A 9,653-nucleotide genomic window follows, 5' to 3' on the forward strand; every position below is an offset into this window, starting at 1 on the left:
GCCAGCAACACCTGCTGGGCAAACGGGGAGGAGACACGAAAGGCGAGGTCAGATGGTACAGACCCTGACAGGGGCGAATCAGCCGCAGCGGAGGGTGGGCAGGTGTGTGGGAGGAGCCAATCCTCACTGGAAACCCCCCCCCCTCTAACTGCTGTCTGGCTATCATCAAAAATGCAGCTCCATTGATTTCCAATGAAAACGATTTGGAAGTAGACCTTCGTGGAAAATCTAACCACATATTACAGCGCATGCTCTGTGCCATCATGGAATGGCTTTTTCCATTGTGGAATTTGATGTTTTTTTTTTTTTTGTATGAAATCTCATCATTTTGTATGTGTTGCAGTGTCGGCCTTCCCCGTAATAAGGGGAGACAGTGAGTGTAGCTCAAAACCCCTCAGGATCAAGCCTTATTGTACTGTTTTTTTGGTATTTGGGTAGTGATCTCTCATCTCTGGCACACGGCATTTGATAAGCATGCTTTGATTGACCAAGCTGAGACCTACTGAGGGTGTTGATCAAACCGGGGACTCTGTGTGACCAGATTCCTGCCAGCAGAGCCCAGCGCAAGAGGCCCTTGGGAGACAACAATCTTCCTAGTGCAGCTGGAGGAGGCGGAGAAAGCAGCCATTCCATTCCAGGGGTGTGGGTGGTGCAGAGAAGCACACGGGGAGGTGGGTGGAGGAGGCACAGGCCCGTCTGCAGGAGGCCCAGCGAGCCGGGCTCGCAGAATGCTCTCCTCGAGCAGGCACCGCCACAGGTGTGAAGCCCATCCGGTCTCCTGGGGAACTGGGGCTGCCGGTGTTAGCCAAGCAGAAAGTACATTTGCAGCCGTTGTCACTTTATTATTCTCTGACATTGGCAACCCCCCAAGATGGCGGAAGTTCGGCTCATACCCGTCGGTGTTTTCTTGTTTCATTTCCACCACCTGTGTTTCTCCTTGTTTGTTCAGCAGCTGCTTTTATATAAAGTGAGGCGCATTCTCGTGATAGGGTCAGAACGCTCCTCAAGCAATTGATGGTTAATCGCCAGGCTCCAGGGCCCAACAGTGGAACCACTCTGCCAACCCTGTGCTTTGAACAAATGACCTCATGGTAACAGGCACAGTGGCCTAACCTGCTGAACCACATACCACACCCACATTTTGGCAATTGTGAACTTTCCCATTGAGAGTTTGCTTTCTGGAGTGGACTTGGCTTGAGTAGAGTGACAGCTACCTACTGTATGACCCGGGTTCCTCCAGCCTCCAGGGGTAATGATTGCTGAGTCAATTTGTAGATCATCGTAGACAGAAATGTCAAGTCAACTTGCGCCTACTAGTATATCGGTCGCTAATGCTGCCTCTGTCCATAGATGGACATCTATCTGCCCTGAGTCGATGTGCTGTCTGGCTTTGCAAATCTCTCTGACTTATCTTCTGCGATCCTCAGGGTTGAGGAGAGTGTAGCTTTTACCATGATGCTTCTATCACATATGCAAAATCGAAATATATTCAAACCAAAGTTATTAAGTATGTCACCCCTCCCCCCAAACCGTTCATTTCATCATCAGGAAATGAAAGATAGCCATCACTGAATACTAAAACTTTGATTTAAGGTAATTCATTCTTTATTTTTTGCCATTTTCTAAAATACTGTTTCATTATCGTTATAATTATTGGGCGTGTGTTGTGCCTCTTAAGAGAGATTCGCGATTGGCGCCGACACGTTAAGGTGTTCCCCTGGCCGCGATCATGTGTTCACCTGTCAGGAATGCACGGCCTTTGCCACTCCAGGCGTGTCGCATGTGGCCTGACCTTTCGCGGCCTTCAGTTGTGGCTACGTCTCAGTTACCCTACTACACGAAACCGAGGTGTCCTTCCTGTGGTCTTACGCACTCTTTGTTGTTCGGCGACATTGTACTTTTTTTGACATACGTCAAGCTCGTCCATACGGACGTCTTCAGCTCTGGAAGTTCTTGGTGTCTCACTTCTTGAACAATCAAAAAAAAAATGATAGAAATGGATGTCGATCTAACACTCGAATATAAATGGGCGTGAGTCAGGAATAGATTTAACGTCATTACACAAATAGCCTGTTCTTTTCATTTAAATACAATAGCGGCTTTGACGATGTGAGGAAAATCTGCCAGATGACTGTGTCCTACTTCTGATCTGAGTTGCTGATGATGGTAGAGGCCCTGGGTTTTAGACTCAAGGCAGCTTCTTGGGTGACTGTTAACCAGCACCCTGCTGGGTCCAATTCATCAAATAACTTTAAAACAAGTTTGCGATTAAGCCGGCAGTTTGGCAGTCACAGGACCCTGGAGCAGTGCATGTAATCAAAAGAGCACACGGCTGGTCCTTCTCAGGCAGCGTAATCTGAAATGTGCTATTTTCATGGGTGATTTTCCGTGGTAAAAGCAGTATCCTTTGCTCGCATGTTGTGACACAAACAGAAAGATCTATAAAGGCTGGGCTTGGTCAGTGCGAGGGCAGCATGTGGCTTTGGATTCCTCCCCCCCGCCTACACGCAGGGGCCTATAATTGCCTATAATGGAGTAGAGGACGTCGGTGGAGGTGGTCCGAGCCCCACACTAAGTCCAGGGAAGCTAATGACCATGCGGAGGCTGGGTGTGTGTGGTGGAGAGAGAGAGGCCAGCCTGGTTAGCTGAGCTGGGGCTGCTTCCCCTCCCTTCCTCCCACATTGACCTCGATCTCCAGTATTGTTTGTGTTGTTGGCCGCACAAACTCCCCTGGCCTGCGCGTTTACTCTCCAAAGATCTTCAGAAGGTTCCTCTGAGCCTGGGATTATCCACTACCTCCTTAGCACATATGTCCCGGCTGAAGTCTCCGGCAAGATTGGCTCACCCAAATGACATCATACGATCTAGAAGACAAATCGGACATTCGTTTGGGAGAGGCAGCCTCGTCTCTTACGTGTCCTCGGGGCTCGATGAGTTTTGCCGGAGGTGGGAAGTCAGCCCATATTGGCTGCGAGGCTCACGGCTCCGGCCGCCCAACGGCAGTGCCGTCTCACCACAAACCAGTATGAAAACTAATTGACTGCAACCTTGCGTGAGATGTACGATCTGCTATCTGTTGCTTGGTAATGACCTTCAACCTTGACAGCAAAGTCAGTCTTAGGTAGGGACACTTAGACTAACACTATGAGAAGATTCTAAGTCACAGCCCCTTGTCAGTGTACGCCAGTCGCCCCCCCTCCCCCACCCCCGCCCCCGTACCAATACACCCACACTCTCAAAAAAAAATCTCCCACACATGCATACACATGCTCTCGCGGCCGTAAACCGCTCAGTCAGTTGCGTTCATTGGCAAACACGCTTACGCAGATGTTCTGCCCATCCTGCGTGCTCATGCACACACACACACACACACACACCCAAACTTTCTTCCCCGCCTATGTACCTGCCCATACTTGCAGATGCTTCAGACACACACACACAGACACACACATGGGAGCCTAGATGCCCTTTTCAGATGTGGGTAATTCACATCTAAAAATGGTGACTCTCAAAAAACACACACGCGCTCACACCCTGCTGGAATACACGGCAAAACAACATTTTCAATGCAATTTCCCTCTCTCACTCTCTCACACACACACATGCAGAATTCACCATCTCTCTTTGTTTGCACCTCACACGCAGAGACGCACGCGAAACACACACACACCGCGAGTCGAGCCCTGTCAGCGTGTGGGTGTAGTCGCGGGGGGGGGGGGGGGGGTAGGCAAGGGGAGGGTTTGGCTGGTTGGGTTCTGAATAATAGGGTGTCTCTGGCAGCTGTGAGCGAGAGGCAGGACTCAGAGGCGCGTGGGCGTCTTCATCACAGGGTGAGGGGCTGTCAGGCCCCGGCGTGGGCTTATGGTTGTGCTGCGCTGCTCGCCGGGGAAGGCTGTGGCGTGTTCGGGGCCCCGTTTGGTGTGGATGTGTGACGCAAAGTCAAATGAAGTTACGGAAATACGGCAAGGGCAGAAAGTTTACTGCAAAATGTACGCGTCTTCCCCGCCGAACCATCTGTTTATTCAACAACTTCTTTTATTTTGATTCACTTTAAAAAGAAAATTAATATATCTGAGTATTAATATCAAAAGCCAATATAACGTATTCATGAGTGCACACTCAGAAGAATCATAAATATTTCTCCTCTGTGTTTATTGCTCATATCTGTTCATTTCTTATTTATTGCTTTGTTGCTGTTTGTTTAATGCAAACACTAAAGCTAATACATCCATCCATCCATCCATTTTCCAAACCGCTTATCCTACTGGGTCGCAGGAAAGCTTATATATTTACATATAATATTTTGGTCTATGATGACTCTTTAGCAGAACATTGTACTAATCTCGTTCATATTTTTGATGGAATATTGAAAGCTACCTCCTCCTACAGTCTTTATAATCTAGTATTTATAAACAACACTAATTTTGAATGTTTACTTTGTTAAAAATGCTTGGTATTCTGCATTTTCACTCTCTGTATCTTTTGGGTAAGTTCCTGCATCTGTGTGGGGCACAGACAGTCTTGTTTTTGTTTTATTATATTTTTATTTATTTTTGCACTGTACTTGTCATGGGTGTCCCAGAGACCATTTGGAACAGACGCCATGGAAACCGGTGTCATGATGACACACAACATGAAGTCAGTCTGCGATGACAGCAAAACAAACTGAATAAATAGCCTGATTTCACCTGAAGCTGGGGGAGACATTTCACAGGCAACTCGAGATGCTGCCAGAGCCTCTTTCGTGTCGACTGGGGCATCTCCTGGCCACGTGACCTGCGTTACAGCTGCAGTTTCATGCTGCAGAGAAAGTAGGAGATCTGTCGAGGACTCGGCGAGCCGTAATGTTTGGCTGGATGGTGTGAGCAGAGTCATCCTGAGGTCAACGCTGCCCCGTGGGAGGAAAATATGGAGGGAGGGTTGAAGAAAGAAATGGGTTGAGCTGTCATCGAGAGCTTCGGGAACGAATGACCAGCCAGAGATCCCCAGTCTGAGCTGAACTCGGTATGCGGCTCGGAAAATGAGACCCCTCTATGCAGGGATCAGGTTATTATCAGACACTGAATTGAACAGCCAGAAACACACAGCACAAGATTAAAGCCCTACTGTTGTTAATAAAATCTCAGCAACTCTGTGGCTTTATGAGCTCTGAAAGTGATCCCTTCCATGAGCCAAGGTCCCCATCTCGACATGCATATCCTCATCAAACCGCAGACTGACATTAATTGGGTCTCCACTTGTTCCCCCTCTTTGATGTCTCACCGGGACACAAGATGTTCAGTTTTGTAATTTTACCTTCCCCTAAAATATCCTTCTTTGCCCATTATATCCTTCTAGCTTCTGTAGCAGATAATTCTGCGGGGTACTGTATATGTATCTGCACCGTCATGCTAAAGACTTCACTCTACGTCGGTTTGCTCCAGCTTCCCACACTGCATCTTACTGGCCCCCTATTACCCCCTTGCATCCCAGCCTTTTTCTATAACTGAATTCCCAATCCCAGGTGAGTCAGGATTCAGTCCCAGGGGGCCTGGGGAATGAGGCAGCGGACACCATCAGCGGGATGGCAGCCCATCACGGGGTCCAGACACATATATTGTCTCCACCACAGCCGGCTTTGGATTGGGAGGAAGCTACTGAAAACATAGGAAAAACATGGAACCTCCTCACACATGAATGTGGGGCAGGTGTCGGACCTCAGCTGTGGAGGTGTGAGGGCAGGAGCTACCCAATGAGCCTCTCTCCCAGTCTAATTTCCTGCAGTGCCAAAGGGAGTTTCTGATTAAGAAACGTTCATTATTGCCCTCTTGTTCTGCTTACAGCTAAGTGTTCCTTCAGTGGATCATTAGATTACTTGATATCTGGCAAACCTCACAGACCAAATTACCTGTCTGTATGCTGTATAATTTATTACCTCTGCTACGACAGGGTTACGTTCACCGATTGCGGATCACGACGGCGCCTCTTCCGGACCTCGCCTCCCGGTGCAAACTTTCATGCGCTGCCTTCTTGCATGCCGAAGTGCCCTGGGTCCAAACAGCGCTCGTTAATGGGTCACATCTGCGCAGATTCCCAGTCATTTAATGTTAGAATTACACTGCAGTGCTGTCTGAGAGCTGCAAGCCAGTGCTGGCAACGGCTCGCACGGATCTGCTATAGATAGATACCATAAAGCCCATATGCGGACTGCACTTAAATCACAAAGGGAATTTAAGCTGTTTTCTATTTCCGTAGATATTTGGGGTTACTCTGGATAAGGTACACTGTAGGGCTGTGTCATAACGCTGAGCTGTTGTTTAATATTTTCCTCTGTGGGTCAGACTTGCATTCCATTTTAATTCTCGAGCCATCTGACTCAGAGATCTCTCTTGTTTTTCTATACATTTTTTTTTGTATTATTTTGTATTTTTAGCTCATTTTGACTGGCGAATTTAACCAGATGTTCACCATGCCAGGGCTTCCGTGGAACATGTAAACTGCCCGTAGGGTTTTGGAGGTGCAAACAGTTATATCACTCTGCTGATGCTGGGATTTGACCCACCAACCTTCTGATCACAGGTATAGCATCCTAACATGCTCAGCCTCTGGTTCACCTAATCATGTGTTTTTGGACTGTAGGAGGAAGCTATGGTATACAAAGGAAATATGCATAACCCAGGATAGACATGCAACAAAGAGCAAGGGCAGGGGATTAAACCCCAAAACCTGCTGGTGTCAAACAAGAGTAGTAGCCACTAATCTACTGAACCAAAAAGAGCGATTCACCACATGACATACCTAAAGTGTCTGCCATTAGAAGGGAGCCTTATTTAAGGCTCCCTTATGCAACAACTTGAGACTGACACTTCACAGTCTGGTTTGATGCATTTCCTGTGCCAATAAAATAGACAAGAAAAATGGGAAGATTTGTTTGTAAATGTACTAAGAGTAGAAAAAAACCGAGGTAGAGTCGTGGGGATGGGAAGCAGCGAATGCGTACATCCTCGTCCAATTGGCAGAACATAGGATGAGCCCAAGATTAGAGCATAATCAGTGTATGAATGCATTTACGCAGAGTGTGTCTGTGTGAGACGGAGAGAGCACACATAAACGGATTACGCTCTGCACGCCGTGGTTAAGCCGGGAACCGGTGCCATCACGGCCAGGCCGATCTTGGCGAAGAGGCCCCATCTGTAGTTCCACCAGGGGCCTCGATGTGGTTTGATTACTCCAGCATCAACAGGAAAACATCAGGCTTTTTTTTAACTCAGTTGGTTATAGCCTGGCACTAATAATGCTAAGGTTGTGGGTTTGATTCCCATACAGGCCATCTGGTTTTCTCAAGAATTTCCCCTGGGATGAATAAATCTTATTTTACAGACCCTATGGGCTCACTGCAGCATTGGAAGCCTCACTGTGCCACTTGTGTTCAGAAGGCTGTTGGTTCAATTCCCAGGGTCGGCAGAGTGATTTTGCAGTTGGGCCCTTGAGCAAGGCCTTTAACCACGCATCCAGCATACCCTGCTCTCTCAGTTGTACATCATATTGGGTAAAAGCACCTGCTAAGTAAATTCAGCAAATGTAGTCCCTTACCCTGTATAGGATGCCCAGTGCCAGGGAGGTGCCCAACCAGCCATAACTGGGGACGAGGGACCAAGGGGACAGTGAGGGAGCAGCACTACCCTGCAGAGTGCTGAGTCACGGACTTGTCAGAGCCTCATTAGAGAACTCGAAACTGCCTGTCACCCTAACACTTCAACTGAGGGGTGCCAACCTCTCCCCCTCCCCACACCCTCCAACTGAGCCACTGCGTACTTATCAAGCAATCAATCTTTAAAATGCCAGAATGCTGAACCACAATTGTAAAAACCTCACAGGAGTCGGACACATCAACAAAAAAGCATACGAATCTTCCTTCCCGAGAACATGACATTGATAATTTGGTTCTAATCTTCATCTATGGGCAAACAGTCCAAATTCACAACTTTCAGTCTAAAGAGAGAGAGGAGCTGTGAGCTGTAATCGCGAGTTAATATCGGAGGAGCAGCCACAGCCAACTGTAAATTCAGTTATGAAATCAAAGTCTTTCCTCGTACAGTATTTAGTCAACAGTGGTCGAAGTGCAGTGCTCTGACTTTAAGAGCCGGAGCTCATCTGGACACAAGTGCATTTGTGAGAGAGCGTTCCTTCCCTTGAGGTAAGAAGGGCACGCCGCGTCCTCCGCAGGCAGTCTGCCAGGCCCTCCTCATTCCTAAATATATCCTCCATACGGAGGCAGACGTTTTAAGCGATCCCTCATCTAAGAGACTGGATTCCGTCTCCCCTCCTCCTCCTCCCCCCCAACCCAGGAGGGAAAAGGAGAAATGCAGGGGTTTGTTTTCAACTGAGTCTTGGGATTAAGCTGGAAACCAGCGGACGTGCAACGCGGATGAAGCGGCACCCGGTTGAGAGGGAATCACTGGGGCTAAATCCACTCCTCTCCTTTGATCTTTCTGTCTTTGTGCTGAATCGCTCACGGAGAGAGATACGCCTCTTTCTGGCTGTTTTGGGTGTGAGCTGCCCCTGCTGCAGCACGTGCATCGAAAAACCCTAAATATCATCGTGTGAGAGCTGTGCGTTTCGGGGGCCTGGGGAGCTAGAATACAACATGGAGGGACGACAAGGAAGTGCCGTCCGAGGCCAGTGTCCAGGCAGCCTCTGATGTAGTAAAGCAGAGAGGATCTTTAGGGAGAGGCATAGCAGCAGCTGAATCACCGTGCGTGGGAGTGTAAATATCCTGAAAGGGGAGTGTGGAGTGCCCACATGTGGCACAGGGTCCCCTCCCTGCTCCCTTTCTCTTCCTCCTGAGCTCTTAAACCCGTCTGTGTGCTCGCTTTTCTCCACCCAGAGAGGCTGGGCAGCAAACCGGCCCTGTCCGACGAGTGGGAAGGGGGAGGGAGAAGGGGGGTCTGGCAGTCTGAGGGTGGAAGCGAGGGATTCCATAATCTCATACGTCTGCCACACAATGTGCTGCGGTGCAGGCAGATCCGTAGGCAAACATTAGACAGCACTGCCGTGTGACCACAATGCAAAAGTGACCCATCGTTGTGCTGGGAAAAAGCAAACAGTCCACAGTGCAGGTTGTTGCTTAACCGGATCCTCTCATAGCCATTAATCCATCCAAACAAAAGACCTCTTTGTTAACTAGTATTGTCTGTTCATCAAACATATCATTTAATTAGCTTTATTAGCTAATCCAAATAAAACATTCCTTTGTCAGACATACTGATTTATAAAACGCAGCTAAAAATAACCAAATGTATTACTTTTTTAAGCTTAAAAAATACAGTCCCTTCCTTTTACATTTAAGCAAACAATGATTAGATAGATAGATAGATAGATAGATAGATAGATAGATAGATAGATAGATAGATAGATAGATAGATAGATAGATAGATAGATAAGCAGCCACAATATGCAATTTGCGTGAGTTTGAGTGCACTTTTTCCAATTACAGTACATGCAGCACGTCCATTTACTTGCTCTGATTTTTTTCAAAATGTCCAGCAATTATGGGAATTCTTGCAGTAAGCTTCCTCAGTTGACACCAGTGATTTAACATCTAACAGAGCCTTTCTATTTTGGGCAGACAATGAAGAAAACGGAATTGCACTACATGCTTGTCTGGGCACGGG

The sequence above is a fragment of the Brienomyrus brachyistius genome, chromosome 16, assembly GCF_023856365.1.
Source record: "Brienomyrus brachyistius isolate T26 chromosome 16, BBRACH_0.4, whole genome shotgun sequence".
In the NCBI taxonomy this organism is placed as follows: Eukaryota; Metazoa; Chordata; class Actinopteri; order Osteoglossiformes; family Mormyridae; genus Brienomyrus; species Brienomyrus brachyistius.